This window comes from Mya arenaria, chromosome 13, assembly GCF_026914265.1.
Source record: "Mya arenaria isolate MELC-2E11 chromosome 13, ASM2691426v1".
NCBI lineage: Eukaryota > Metazoa > Mollusca > Bivalvia > Myida > Myidae > Mya > Mya arenaria.
Genome location: NC_069134.1, coordinates 25,724,864 through 25,740,991, shown reverse-complemented (window position 1 = coordinate 25,740,991; position 16,128 = coordinate 25,724,864).

The window sequence follows — 16,128 nt, the reverse complement described above, 5'->3', positions numbered from 1 at the left end:
TCTACGATCTGATTTTTTTGTCAACAATCTTATATCATTGGGTTGCAGATATTTACGCAAACATTTGCTCTTTCCAAGACAAATAAAAAATATATAAAAATGGTAAATCTGTGAGAGTGCAGCTTTAAGATTAAACAGTTGCTTAAAATAGCATAAACGTTTAGATGTATAGCTGGTTTTGTAAGCCAATTCCTATGTGTGAGTTTTACATCTTAAGGAGTGAGAGAGGGATCTATTAAATCCAATTCATCATTTATTATTTATTATTCAAAAACCGGCCAATAACTAGCAATTGAAACTAAGTTTAATTAGAATTGAGCAATAATCCCTATAACATGTTATCAAGTTATTTTTGTCTGAATCTGCCGTTTTACAATTTTAACAGCAAACACAACAATACTACTTTACATGCAAAAAAGCACATTCAGAACGTTATCTAAAATGTTTGATATGTTGAAGTACTTTCCGCCAAACATTGTCAACTTTGGAGAAATCCAATGTAGCGAAAGTGCCTATAGAGTTATAAAAGGTAAATATGGTTAAACAGTTTTCACGAATTAGTTTTTCAATAAATCAACTTACTTCCTACATGTATGTTCGGATAATTCTTGCCCTTTAAGATGATGGTTTTGTTTTAATTCTATGATTTTTACATTTTGGTCCTTTTTACGGTTTTGTTAGTCACCAAAAGTAACATTGAATTAAGAAGGATCTGAAATTTGTTTTGTTATTTAAGTTACTTAGCTTGGATAACAATGCAGATTTTTTATCTTTCAAATGCGATTTTCAAAAAAAGTCGTCCTTTTTCACCACTTATGTAAAAAAGTAGAAAATCGTTGCTCAGAAACTGCGTATTCAACTGTACAATAAAGGTTTCATTGCCCCTCCCGCGGCGTGCCGTGTGGTGATCTCAGTGGGATAATCCAAGGTTAATCGGCAAGGTTCACGCCATATTAAAATGTGTCTTACCAAGTTAATGAACACAGTAAAAAAGGCAATTTTAGAATTAAAAAAATGGTGTATAAGAAACATAGCAATTGGCAAACAGCAATAAGCAAGCGACATTTCCGACCGGCACCACATGAGAGTTTAACTTCATAATTTAAAAATCCATTGCAGGTACAAAAGTTTAAGGACGACCCCAAATATTCTGCTGTTGAATTTGACGGTCGCGAGTCTTCTGATGTGTGTCCTCCTGCTTCCAATCATCCTTGTCCGTTGCTTCGTCGATCTTTCCAAGTATCCACGACATGTTCAAAAATACGGTATGTCCGAAAAGCTGATATACGAATGCATCCCAGAAGTAAAACATTGAGTACGATATGTTCTTGCTAACATAATTATAATCTAGAGCATTTTGGTAAAGGGACTCATTTAATTGTGGCAACTTTTTATAGGTTCTTTGTTTAAATTGAATAATTTTACTCATTTTTATCAACAAACACTTAACAACTGTTGGCCAGACACTTGCAGCTGGCACAATACTTCGGATAGTTATTTACAAAAAAACTCTAAACTTGATGATTTATTATCATTAAAATACAGCATTCGTGCTATGTGTAATACTATGAAAGGTGATTAAATCTCTTAGATCATTTAATCAATAATTATATTTATAAATATGAAAACGATGTTTATTTTCACATTCTATAAACACGCCCCTGAAAGGCAAGACGTGAAAAGAGGTGGCAACAACAAAAAGTAGCAATATAAAAATGTGTATGTCATTAAAGAATAGAAGTGTTTGTATTTCTTCAGACTTCCACTCAATTATAAACTGCCATAGTAATACATATTTATTTATTTATTTTAGTGTGCAATGGTGATGGATTCCTCGGTGCCTTTGTTGGCTTTAGTGGAATTCTCTCCCTAACAGCTATAGCCATCGATCGCTGCAACGTGATATCACGTCATTCAAGGCATCTATCAAGGAGTAAAGGGTTCTCCTACTCTAGCATTGTTCTTATCTTTCTTATTTCGTTTACATCTGCATTATCGCCATTGTTGGGGTTTGGCAAATTTGTACAAGATGGCTCAGAATTATTCTGCACATTTGATTTCTTTACAAAGACTGTCGATAATATAATTTACAATGTGTTTATCGAGATTACGTTCTTTGCAATCCCGTTGATTATAATTGTGACTTGCTATACCCGTATTTATTTAACTGTGAGAGAACATGAAAGAACACATTTCCAAGCTCGAAAAGGTACGCTTAGGGGCGACGCTACTTTCAGACGCATGTGTAAAGAAAGAAGAATGGTGAAAACCGAAATGAAAATCGCCAAAGTTAGTGGGATAACCGTGTCTGCGTTCTGTATTTCCTGGTTTCCATACGCCATGGTAGCCCTTATTGGATTATTTGGCGATTCTAAAGGTATAAATCGCACGGTTACAACGATACCAGCAATATTTGCTAAAGTGTCTACGGTGTTAAACCCACTAATATACGTTCTTCTACAGAAGCAATTTAAGAACAAATTGACACTTTGTCTGCGCCATGGACTAAGCGACGTTAACAAGACGCCAACCTCAGATAACTCAAGGATAAGCACAATGGCATTTGATCAAGAAACTTGTATTTAGTGTAAGTCTAATATCATCAATATTTTTTCACTTTTAAATACGAGTCGTATGGCTTTGAACAGTGTATAATAACGTGTGTTCTGACTTAATACTATACGGATAATTTTTTTAAGATCTTAAAATAATAATATTATTATAATAAATCTCATTAAACTATTGTATTCATTTTATTGCATCATTCTACAAGATCGACAATTTATTGAACGATTGGAAATAATGTTCATTTCATGTTTTGTTAACTGTGATAAAATTGGTGTTATTTGAACAGATATTGCCTACTCTCACTAATATGAAATTAAGATGACTAAACAAATAAAAAATAAGCGCAGTTTGCACTTCATTTGATTTTTCAACTGCAATCTTATTTAAAAATAGCTGTACTGATTTTTTTTTCCAAATCTATAAAGTGTTCTTACACAGTTATATTATGGCTGTTTAATTGTTTGCATATCCCATTTTCGTCCTCATTAAACCCTGTCAAATGATAACGCAATTTACAGGGGCGTAGCCAGGCTTTACTGAATGTTACGCACGAAAGGGGGAGGGTGTGGGATGGGGAATATCCCTGTAGCCGGTTGGGGTTCGGGGGGCCTCCCCAAGGTAAAAAAATGGAATATGGAACTAACATGTTGAGCTCTGAGGTGTATTTGGAGGGATTTATAAGTTTGTGGCCGCCGACTATGTAATTACTAAGTCATTGATTTAGGCTCAGTAAGCCATCTAGCACAGAGAAGCAATATGTTTACTTTAACTGATCTTCCTTTTATTCTGATATCAGTTTTTAGCTTACCCCTTGACTTTGATGCCATTTTTGGTCATATTTACTTTTTTTCATTTTTTTAAATTGATGTTACGCACATGCGTAAGTGCGTAACGCTGGCTACGCCCCTGGCAAATATCATGGGTAAGCACGCATACCAAATTTACAGGTGTGTATACTAGAATTGGTAATGTCGATGGTATTTTGCTGCGAAACACCGTCACCGCTATCGGTGTCGCGGGTTCTTCTCGTGTCGGTTCGGAGTATACATGTTCATTGACTAATAAATATCCGATCTATAATATTCAACAATTTTCTTTGCGATAAATATGGATAGCATGTGTTTTCAAACTTCATGAAACTGCATTGCCCAAATATCACAAAAAATTAATTTATTGCCTAAGAAATAAATTTATTTATGATACTTTCAGGGGAAATAACGCATTACGTAGTAAATTATTAGTACCGAGTTTGAGGTTGGGGTTTTTAATGGCGTTTTATTTACCTCCAACTTTGTTTCGGCCATGTATATTGTTCGTTTGTAACGATATACGTCATTTTTTAATGTGAATAGATGACATTTTTCAATTTCCATCCTGGTTTGTCAATTACTCGAAACAAATGAACTCAACTCATACTTTTAAGAGAGTACTCATAAATACTTTTATTTTAACCACATAAGACCGAAGGTATGTTTTGGCTACAATCAGTTTCAGAGGACGTCCAAACTATACAATACAAATCTAAAATTATAACATTGTGCACTTAAACAAAACGATATATTGCCATTTATCATGTAGAAGTATATTTACTTCCCTGCAGTTCATACGTCATAATGGTGTATCTCAGCCAATCAAATACGAACAAGCGCATAAGTATGCGAAGTTTAATCATGAATAAATGTTATGCTTTTGTATTTAAATTCATCTATTTTTTAACGATAATAAGCACGTTTTAACTACAATTTTTATCATATCATTTATGCGATGTGATGCCCGCCTGCAGTCTTACACAGACTGTTAAAAAAGAAAAGAGAGCTCTTGGAAAATCTGTGACTATACACGTTTAACATGCAGAGTATTTAAAGTAAGACGCGCGGGGGCCTTTTGTTCGTTTTTGATATTCAACGCGATATTTAACAGGCATTAATATCCATTTACCATTGATTTCAATAATGCGCTCAGGTACTTACGTACCTATAGCATATACAAACAAAAGTACAATCAATGAACATAAACATTTTTATCGAAGCAATAATTCAAAATGCAAACATTTCATTTGACAAAATACATAAGTAATTCCATGTAACACTATACTATTCGAGTAAAAATATAATATAAGTAAAAACTGGATTTGAGTTTTTGAAATCTTAAAAAGGTAGCCATTACCTTCAATCGAATTCATGTTCGTTCGTATCAAAACCTTATACTTTGACTAGTGAGTTCTTAAACAGTTTACGTCAGCAGTGTATAGAGATGATAAATGCAAATTGTCCCTATACCAGACGTAATGCTCTTAAGAACGCAAATATCATTGCACGGACACATGAACTGGCATTTTTAAGAACACTAATAATTTTGAATGAAATGAGACATTGGTTTCAACTGAAACTTTGACTTGTGCCGTTCAAGTATATCATAGAAAAAAACATAAAATATAGTGATTAAATTTGGTTTGCAGCTCGCATGCTGGTTGGTTGGACATAGCCAAGGGTTTCTGATGGGTTTCATGTAAGCGGTTCAACTTATGATTCAACATCGGTAATCAGTATTGCTTTTCAATTCTTTGAAGTTTTATTGGCACCATTGGCAACACTTGAGCCTTTGGGCGATAAACAAAACATACATAATGTGATGTATACATATTGTAAAAGTATATACCATACAAAACAATAATAACTAAATGGCATTTATTTCATAACATAATAATACCTAGAATTTCAACATATAAGTCGCTCGCATACCAATCTCTCTTTGTACGTGTACTAGAACAGGAGCTCCCCTGAAGAGGCACATGTCACAGGTGAACATATAAGTCGCTTATGAATCTCTCTTTGTACGTGTACTAGTACGGGAGCTCCCCTGAAGAGGCACATGTCACAGGTGAACATATAAGTCGCTTATGAATCTCTCTGTGTACGTGTACTAGTACGGGAGCTCCCCTGAAGAGGCACATGTCACAGGTGAACATAAAAGTCGCTTACGAATCTCCCTGTGTACGTGTACTAGTACGGGAGCTCCCATGAAGAGGCACATGTCACAGGTGAACATAAAAGTCGCTTATGAATCTCTCTGTGTACGTGTACTAGTACGGGAAGCTCCCCTGAAGAGGCACATGTCACAGGTGAACATATAAGTCGCTTACAAATCTCTCTTTGTACGTGTACTAATACGGGAGCTCCCCTGAGAGGCACATGTCACAGGTGAACTTATAAGTCGCTTACGAATCTCTCTGTGTACGTGTACTAGTACGGGAAGCTCCCCTGAAGAGGCACTTGTCATTGGTGAACATAAAAGTCGCTTATGAATCTCTCTTTGTACGTGTACTAGTACGGGAGCTCCCCTGAAGAGGGACATGTCACTGGTGAACATATAAGTCGCTTATAAATCTCTCTTTGTACGTGTACTAGTACGGGAGCTCCCCTGAAGAGGCACATGTCACAGGTGAACATAAAAGTCGCTTATGAATCGCTCTGTGTACGAGTACTAATACGGGAGCTACCTTGAAGAGGCACATGTCACAGGTGAACATATAAGTCGCTTATGAATCTCTCTGTGTACGTGTACTAGTACGGGAGCTCCCCTGAAGAGGCACGTTCACAGGTGAACATAAAAGTCGCTTATGAATCTCTCTTTGTACGTGTACTAATACGGGAGCTCCCCTGAAGAGGCACATGTCACAGGTGAACATATAAGTCGCTTACGAATCTCTCTTTGTACGTGTACTAGTACGGGAGCTCCCCTGAAGAGGCACATGTCACAGGTGAACATATAAGTCGCTTACGAATCTCTCTTTGTACGTGTACTAGTACGGGAGCTCCCCTGAAGAGGCACATGTTACAGGTGAACATAAAAGTCGCTTATGAATCTCTCTTTGTACGTGTACTAGTACGGGAAGCTCCCCTGAAGAGGCACATGTCACAGGTGAACATATAAGTCGCTTACGAATCTCTCTTTGTACGTGTACTAATACGGGAGCTCCCCTGAAGAGGCACTATCACAGGTAAACATAAAAGTCGCTTACGAATCTCTCTGTGTACGCGTACTAATACGGGAGCTCCCCTTAAGAGGCACATGTCACAAGTGAACATATAAGTCGCTTACAAATCTCTCTTTGTACGTGTACTAATACGGGAGCTCCCCTGAAGAGGCACATGTCACAGGTGAACATATAAGTCGCTTACGAATCTCTCTTTGTACGTGTACTAGTACGGGAGCTCCCCTGAAGAGGCACATGTCACAGGTGAACATATAAGTCGCTTATGAATCACTCTTTGTACGTGAACTAGTACGGGAGCTCCCCTGAAGAGGCACATGTCACAGGTGAACATAAAAGTCGCTTACGAATCTCTCTTTGTACGTGTACTAGCACGGGAGCTCCCCTGAAGAGGCACATGTCACTGGTGAACATAAAAGTCGCTTACGAATCTCTCTTTGTACGTGTACTAGTACGGAAGCTCCCCCGAAGAGGCATATGTCACAGTTGAACATAAAAGTCGCTTACGAATCTCTTTTTGTACGTGTACTAGAACGGGAATCTCCACTGAGATGCACATGTCACAGTTGAACATAAAAGTCGCTTATGAATCTCTCTTTGTACGTGTACTAGTACGGGAGCTCCCCTGAGAGGTACATTTCACAGGTGAATATATAAGTCGCTTATGAATCTCTCTTTGTACGTGTACTAGTACGGGAGCTCCCCTGAAGAGGCACATGTCACAGGTGAACATATAAGTCGCTTATTAATCTCTTTTTGTACGTGTACTAGTACGGGAAGCTCCACTGAGAGGCACATGTCACAGGTGAACATATACGTCGCTTATGAATCTCTCTTTGTACGTGTACTAGTACGGGAAGCTCCACTGAGAGGCACATGTCACAGGTGAACATATAAGTCGCTTATGAATCTCTCTTTGTACGTGTACTAGTACGGGAGCTCCCCTGAAGAGGCACATGTCACAGGTGAACATATAAGTCGCTTATGAATCTCTCTTTGTACGTGTACTAGTACGGGAGCTCCCCTGAAGAGGCACATGTCACAGGTGAACATATAAGTCGCTTATGAATCTCTCTGTGTACGTGTACTAGTACGGGAGCTCCCCTGAAGAGGCACATGTCACAGGTGAACATAAAAGTCGCTTACGAATCTCCCTGTGTACGTGTACTAGTACGGGAGCTCCCATGAAGAGGCACATATCACAGGTGAACATAAAAGTCGCTTATGAATCTCTCTGTGTACGTGTACTAGTACGGGAAGCTCCCCTGAAGAGGCACATGTCACAGGTGAACATATAAGTCGCTTACAAATCTCTCTTTGTACGTGTACTAATACGGGAGCTCCCCTGAGAGGCACATGTCACAGGTGAACTTATAAGTCGCTTACGAATCTCTCTGTGTACGTGTACTAGTACGGGAAGCTCCCCTGAAGAGGCACTTGTCACTGGTGAACATATAAGTCGCTTATGAATCTCTCTTTGTACGTGTATTAGTACGGGAGCTCCCCTGAAGAGGCACATGTCACAGGTGAACATATAAGTCGCTTATGAATCTCTCTTTGTACGTGTACTAATACGGGAGCTCCCCTGAGAGGCACATGTCACAGGTGAACATATAAGTCGCTTACGAATCACTCTTTGTACGTGTACTAGTACGGGAAGCTCCCCTGAAGAGGCACTTGTCATTGGTGAACATAAAAGTCGCTTATGAATCTCTCTTTGTACGTGTACTAGTACGGGAGCTCCCCTGAAGAGGGACATGTCACTGGTGAACATATAAGTCGCTTATAAATCTCTCTTTGTACGTGTACTAGTACGGGAGCTCCCCTGAAGAGGCACATGTCACAGGTGAACATAAAAGTCGCTTATGAATCGCTCTGTGTACGAGTACTAATACGGGAGCTACCTTGAAGAGGCACATGTCACAGGTGAACATATAAGTCGCTTATGAATCTCTCTGTGTACGTGTTCTAGTACGGGAGCTCCCCTGAAGAGGCACGTTCACAGGTGAACATAAAAGTCGCTTATGAATCTCTCTTTGTACGTGTACTAGTACGGGAGCTCCCCTGAAGAGGCACATGTCACAGGTGAACATATAAGTCGCTTACGAATCTCTCTTTGTACGTGTACTAGTACGGGAGCTCCCCTGAAGAGGCACATGTCACAGGTGAACATATAAGTCGCTTACGAATCTCTCTTTGTACGTGTACTAGTACGGGAGCTCCCCTGAAGAGGCACATGTTACAGGTGAACATAAAAGTCGCTTATGAATCTCTCTTTGTACGTGTACTAGTACGGGAAGCTCCCCTGAAGAGGCACATGTCACAGGTGAACATATAAGTCGCTTACGAATCTCTCTTTGTACGTGTACTAATACGGGAGCTCCCCTGAAGAGGCACTATCACAGGTAAACATAAAAGTCGCTTACGAATCTCTCTGTGTACGCGTACTAATACGGGAGCTCCCCTTAAGAGGCACATGTCACAAGTGAACATATAAGTCGCTTACAAATCTCTCTTTGTACGTGTACTAATACGGGAGCTCCCCTGAAGAGGCACATGTCACAGGTGAACATATAAGTCGCTTACGAATCTCTCTTTGTACGTGTACTAGTACGGGAGCTCCCCTGAAGAGGCACATGTCACAGGTGAACATATAAGTCGCTTATGAATCACTCTTTGTACGTGTACTAGCACGGGAGCTCCCCTGAAGAGGCACATGTCACTGGTGAACATAAAAGTCGCTTACGAATCTCTCTTTGTACGTGTACTAGTACGGAAGCTCCCCCGAAGAGGCATATGTCACAGTTGAACATAAAAGTCGCTTACGAATCTCTTTTTGTACGTGTACTAGAACGGGAATCTCCACTGAGATGCACATGTCACAGTTGAACATAAAAGTCGCTTATGAATCTCTCTTTGTACGTGTACTAGTACGGGAGCTCCCCTGAGAGGTACATTTCACAGGTGAATATATAAGTCGCTTATGAATCTCTCTTTGTACGTGTACTAGTACGGGAGCTCCCCTGAAGAGGCACATGTCACAGGTGAACATATAAGTCGCTTATGAATCTCTCTGTGTACGTGTACTAGTACGGGAGCTCCCCTGAAGAGGCACATGTCACAGGTGAACATAAAAGTCGCTTACGAATCTCCCTGTGTACGTGTACTAGTACGGGAGCTCCCATGTAGAGGCACATGTCACAGGTGAACATAAAAGTCGCTTATGAATCTCTCTGTGTACGTGTACTAGTACGGGAAGCTCCCCTGAAGAGGCACATGTCACAGGTGAACATATAAGTCGCTTACAAATCTCTCTTTGTACGTGTACTAATACGGGAGCTCCCCTGAGAGGCACATGTCACAGGTGAACTTATAAGTCGCTTACGAATCTCTCTGTGTACGTGTACTAGTACGGGAAGCTCCCCTGAAGAGGCACTTGTCACTGGTGAACATAAAAGTCGCTTATGAATCTCTCTTTGTACGTGTATTAGTACGGGAGCTCCCCTGAAGAGGCACATGTCACAGGTGAACATATAAGTCGCTTATGAATCTCTCTTTGTACGTGTACTAATACGGGAGCTCCCCTGAGAGGCACATGTCACAGGTGAACATATAAGTCGCTTACAAATCACTCTTTGTACGTGTACTAGTACGGGAAGCTCCCCTGAAGAGGCACTTGTCATTGGTGAACATAAAAGTCGCTTATGAATCTCTCTTTGTACGTGTACTAGTACGGGAGCTCCCCTGAAGAGGGACATGTCACTGGTGAACATATAAGTCGCTTATGAATCTCTCTTTGTACGTGTACTAGTACGGGAGCTCCCCTGAAGAGGCACATGTCACAGGTGAACATAAAAGTCGCTTATGAATCGCTCTGTGTACGAGTACTAATACGGGAGCTACCTTGAAGAGGCACATGTCACAGGTGAACATATAAGTCGCTTATGAATCTCTCTGTGTACGTGTACTAGTACGGGAGCTCCCCTGAAGAGGCACGTTCACAGGTGAACATAAAAGTCGCTTATGAATCTCTCTTTGTACGTGTACTAGTACGGGAGCTCCCCTGAAGAGGCACATGTCACAGGTGAACATATAAGTCGCTTACGAATCTCTCTTTGTACGTGTACTAGTACGGGAGCTCCCCTGAAGAGGCACATGTCACAGGTGAACATATAAGTCGCTTACGAATCTCTCTTTGTACGTGTACTAGTACGGGAGCTCCCCTGAAGAGGCACATGTTACAGGTGAACATAAAAGTCGCTTATGAATCTCTCTTTGTACGTGTACTAGTACGGGAAGCTCCCCTGAAGAGGCACATGTCACAGGTGAACATATAAGTCGCTTACGAATCTCTCTTTGTACGTGTACTAATACGGGAGCTCCCCTGAAGAGGCACTATCACAGGTAAACATAAAAGTCGCTTACGAATCTCTCTGTGTACGCGTACTAATACGGGAGCTCCCCTTAAGAGGCACATGTCACAAGTGAACATATAAGTCGCTTACAAATCTCTCTTTGTACGTGTACTAATACGGGAGCTCCCCTGAAGAGGCACATGTCACAGGTGAACATATAAGTCGCTTACGAATCTCTCTTTGTACGTGTACTAGTACGGGAGCTCCCCTGAAGAGGCACATGTCACAGGTGAACATATAAGTCGCTTATGAATCACTCTTTGTACGTGTACTAGCACGGGAGCTCCCCTGAAGAGGCACATGTCACTGGTGAACATAAAAGTCGCTTACGAATCTCTCTTTGTACGTGTACTAGTACGGAAGCTCCCCCGAAAAGGCATATAACACAGTTGAACATAAAAGTCGCTTACGAATCTCTTTTTGTACGTGTACTAGAACGGGAATCTCCACTGAGATGCACATGTCACAGTTGAACATAAAAGTCGCTTATGAATCTCTCTTTGTACGTGTACTAGTACGGGAGCTCCCCTGAGAGGTACATTTCACAGGTGAATATATAAGTCGCTTATGAATCTCTCTTTGTACGTGTACTAGTACGGGAGCTCCCCTGAAGAGGCACATGTCACAGGTGAACATATAAGTCGCTTATTAATCTCTTTTTGTACGTGTACTAGTACGGGAAGCTCCACTGAGAGGCACATGTCACAGGTGAACATATACGTCGCTTATGAATCTCTCTTTGTACGTGTACTAGTACGGGAAGCTCCACTGAGAGGCACATGTCACAGGTGAACATATAAGTCGCTTATGAATCTCTCTTTGTACGTGTACTAATACGGGAGCTCCCCTGAAGAGGCACATGTCACAGATGAACATATAAGTCGCTTATGAATCTCTCTTTGTACGTGTACTAGTACGGGAAGCTCCCCTGAAGAGGCACATGTCACAGGTGAACATATAAGTCGCTTATGAATCTCTCTTTGTACGTGTACTAGTACGGGAAGCTCCCCTGAAGAGGCACATGTCACAGGTGAACATATAAGTCGCTTATAAATCTCTCTTTGTACGTGTACTAGTACGGGAGCTCCCCTGAAGAGGGACATGTCACTGGTGAACATATAAGTCGCTTATAAATCTCTCTTTGTACGTGTACTAGTACGGGAGCTCCCCTGAAGAGGCACATGTCACAGGTGAACATAAAAGTCGCTTATGAATCGCTCTGTGTACGAGTACTAATACGGGAGCTACCTTGAAGAGGCACATGTCACAGGTGAACATATAAGTCGCTTATGAATCTCTCTGTGTACGTGTACTAGTACGGGAGCTCCCCTGAAGAGGCACGTTCACAGGTGAACATAAAAGTCGCTTATGAATCTCTCTTTGTACGTGTACTAGTACGGGAGCTCCCCTGTAGAGGCACATGTCACAGGTGAACATATAAGTCGCTTACGAATCTCTCTTTGTACGTGTACTAGTACGGGAGCTCCCCTGAAGAGGCACATGTCACAGGTGAACATATAAGTCGCTTACGAATCTCTCTTTGTACGTGTACTAGTACGGGAGCTCCCCTGAAGAGGCACATGTAACAGGTGAACATAAAAGTCGCTTATGAATCTCTCTTTGTACGTGTACTAGTACGGGAAGCTCCCCTGAAGAGGCACATGTCACAGGTGAACATATAAGTCGCTTACGAATCTCTCTTTGTACGTGTACTAATACGGGAGCTCCCCTGAAGAGGCACTATCACAGGTAAACATAAAAGTCGCTTACGAATCTCTCTGTGTACGCGTACTAATACGGGAGCTCCCCTTAAGAGGCACATGTCACAAGTGAACATATAAGTCGCTTACAAATCTCTCTTTGTACGTGTACTAATACGGGAGCTCCCCTGAAGAGGCACATGTCACAGGTGAACATATAAGTCGCTTACGAATCTCTCTTTGTACGTGTACTAGTACGGGAGCTCCCCTGAAGAGGCACATGTCACAGGTGAACATATAAGTCGCTTATGAATCACTCTTTGTACGTGAACTAGTACGGGAGCTCCCCTGAAGAGGCACATGTCACAGGTGAACATATAAGTCGCTTACGAATCTCTCTTTGTACGTGTACTAGTACGGGAGCTCCCCTGAAGAGGCACATGTAACAGGTGAACATAAAAGTCGCTTATGAATCTCTCTTTGTACGTGTACTAGTACGGGAAGCTCCCCTGAAGAGGCACATGTCACAGGTGAACATATAAGTCGCTTACGAATCTCTCTTTGTACGTGTACTAATACGGGAGCTCCCCTGAAGAGGCACTATCACAGGTAAACATAAAAGTCGCTTACGAATCTCTCTGTGTACGCGTACTAATACGGGAGCTCCCCTTAAGAGGCACATGTCACAAGTGAACATATAAGTCGCTTACAAATCTCTCTTTGTACGTGTACTAATACGGGAGCTCCCCTGAAGAGGCACATGTCACAGGTGAACATATAAGTCGCTTACGAATCTCTCTTTGTACGTGTACTAGTACGGGAGCTCCCCTGAAGAGGCACATGTCACAGGTGAACATATAAGTCGCTTACGAATCTCTCTTTGTACGTGTACTAGCACGGGAGCTCCCCTGAAGAGGCACATGTCACTGGTGAACATAAAAGTCGCTTACGAATCTCTCTTTGTACGTGTACTAGTACGGAAGCTCCCCCGAAGAGGCATATGTCACAGTTGAACATAAAAATCGCTTACGAATCTCTTTTTGTACGTGTACTAGAACGGGAATCTCCACTGAGATGCACATGTCACAGTTGAACATAAAAGTCGCTTATGAATCTCTCTTTGTACGTGTACTAGTACGGGAGCTCCCCTGAGAGGTACATTTCACAGGTGAATATATAAGTCGCTTATGAATCTCTCTTTGTACGTGTACTAGTACGGGAGCTCCCCTGAAGAGGCACATGTCACAGGTGAACATATAAGACGCTTATTAATCTCTCTTTGTACGTGTACTAGTACGGGAAGCTCCACTGAGAGGCACATGTCACAGGTGAACATATACGTCGCTTATGAATCTCTCTTTGTACGTGTACTAGTACGGGAAGCTCCACTGAGAGGCACATGTCACAGGTGAACATATAAGTCGCTTATGAATCTCTCTTTGTACGTGTACTAGTACGGGAGCTCCCCTGAAGAGGCACATGTCACAGGTGAACATATAAGTCGCTTATGAATCTCTCTTTGTACGTGTACTAGTACGGGAAGCTCCCCTGAAGAGGCACATGTCACAGGTGAACATATAAGTCGCTTATGAATCTCTCTTTGTACGCGTACTAGTACGGGAAGCTCCCCTGAAGAGGCACATGTCACAGGTGAACATATAAGTCGCTTATAAATCTCTCTTTGTACGTGTACTAGTACGGGAGCTCCCCTGAAGAGGCACATGTCACAGGTGAACATATAAGTCGCTTATGAATCTCTCTTTGTACGTGTACTAGTACGGGAAGCTCCCCTGAAGAGGCACATGTCACAGGTGAACATATAAGTCGCTTATGAATCTCTCTTTGTACGTGTACTAATACGGGAGCTCCCCTGAAGAGGCACATGTCACAGGTGAACATATAAGTCGCTTATGAATCTCTCTTTGTACGTGTACTAGTACGGGAGCTCCCCTGAAGAGGCACATGTCACAGGTGAACATATAAGTCGCTTATGAATCACTCTTTGTACGTGTACTAGTACGGGAGCTCCCCTGAAGAGGCACATGTCACAGGTGAACATAAAAGTCGCTTACGAATCTCTCTTTGTACGTGTACTAGCACGGGAGCTCCCCTGAAGAGGCACATGTCACTGGTGAACATAAAAGTCGCTTACGAATCTCTCTTTGTACGTGTACTAGTACGGAAGCTCCCCCGAAGAGGCATATGTCACAGTTGAACATAAAAGTCGCTTACGAATCTCTTTTTGTACGTGTACTAGAACGGGAATCTCCACTGAGATGCACATGTCACAGTTGAACATAAAAGTCGCTTATGAATCTCTCTTTGTACGTGTACTAGTACGGGAGCTCCCCTGAAGAGGCACATGTCACAGGTGAACATATAAGTCGCTTATGAATCACTCTTTGTACGTGAACTAGTACGGGAGCTCCCCTGAAGAGGCACATGTCACAGGTGAACATAAAAGTCGCTTACGAATCTCTCTTTGTACGTGTACTAGCACGGGAGCTCCCCCGAAGAGGCACATGTCACAGGTGAACATATAAGTCGCTTATGAATCTCTCTTTGTACGTGTACTAGTACGGGAAGCTCCACTGAGAGGCACATGTCACAGGTGAACATTAAAGTCGCTTATGAATCTCTCTTTGTACGTGTATTAGAACGGGAATCTCCACTGAGAGGCACATGTCACAGTTGAACATAAAAGTCGCTTACGAATCTCTTTTTGTACGTGTATTAGTACGGGGAGCTCCCCTAAATGGGCACATGCTGCAGTTGAACATAAAGGTCCCTTGCGAACCTCTTCTGCGAATGCTGTCTCACTGACTCTGACAAGGATCCTTACGTCGTACGCAAATTGAGTCCAAATTAAGATTGTCTCTATTAACCCTACAGTTATTTCCATACTTCATAAGTGTTTAAAAAAGTTCGAACGCATATTTTACAAAAGGATAATACTGGAATTACATTCTTCAATGGATATAAACATATTGTCGTAGCTTTTTCTAGAGGAAATGAATTCACACATTTTACGAATGGTATGAATCGTTCTTTTTATAGACGAGCGCATACAATATTACATCGCTAAAAGTACACTATAACGAATTCACTTCTTTGGCAAGTTATTTAAGGCATATTGAACGCTTCCTATTGTTCTACTATCTGATGACGAATTAAGTCTAATTCAATTACTTTAATATATTTATTAAAGCTGCACTCTCACCGTTTTAACAACTTTTTTTAATTTTTTTGTCTTGGAAAGAGCAAGTTTTTGCGTAAATATCTGTAAACCAACGATAAAAGATCGCTGACAAAAGATCAGAGCGCATATTTTCATATTCCCGACCGAAAATTACTGTTTTATGGTTTAAACTGTTACTAACGGTTTAAGAAAAATGCATAAAACAATTTTTAACTTAAATATAAAAATCTGCGATATAATGTTTGTCAGCAG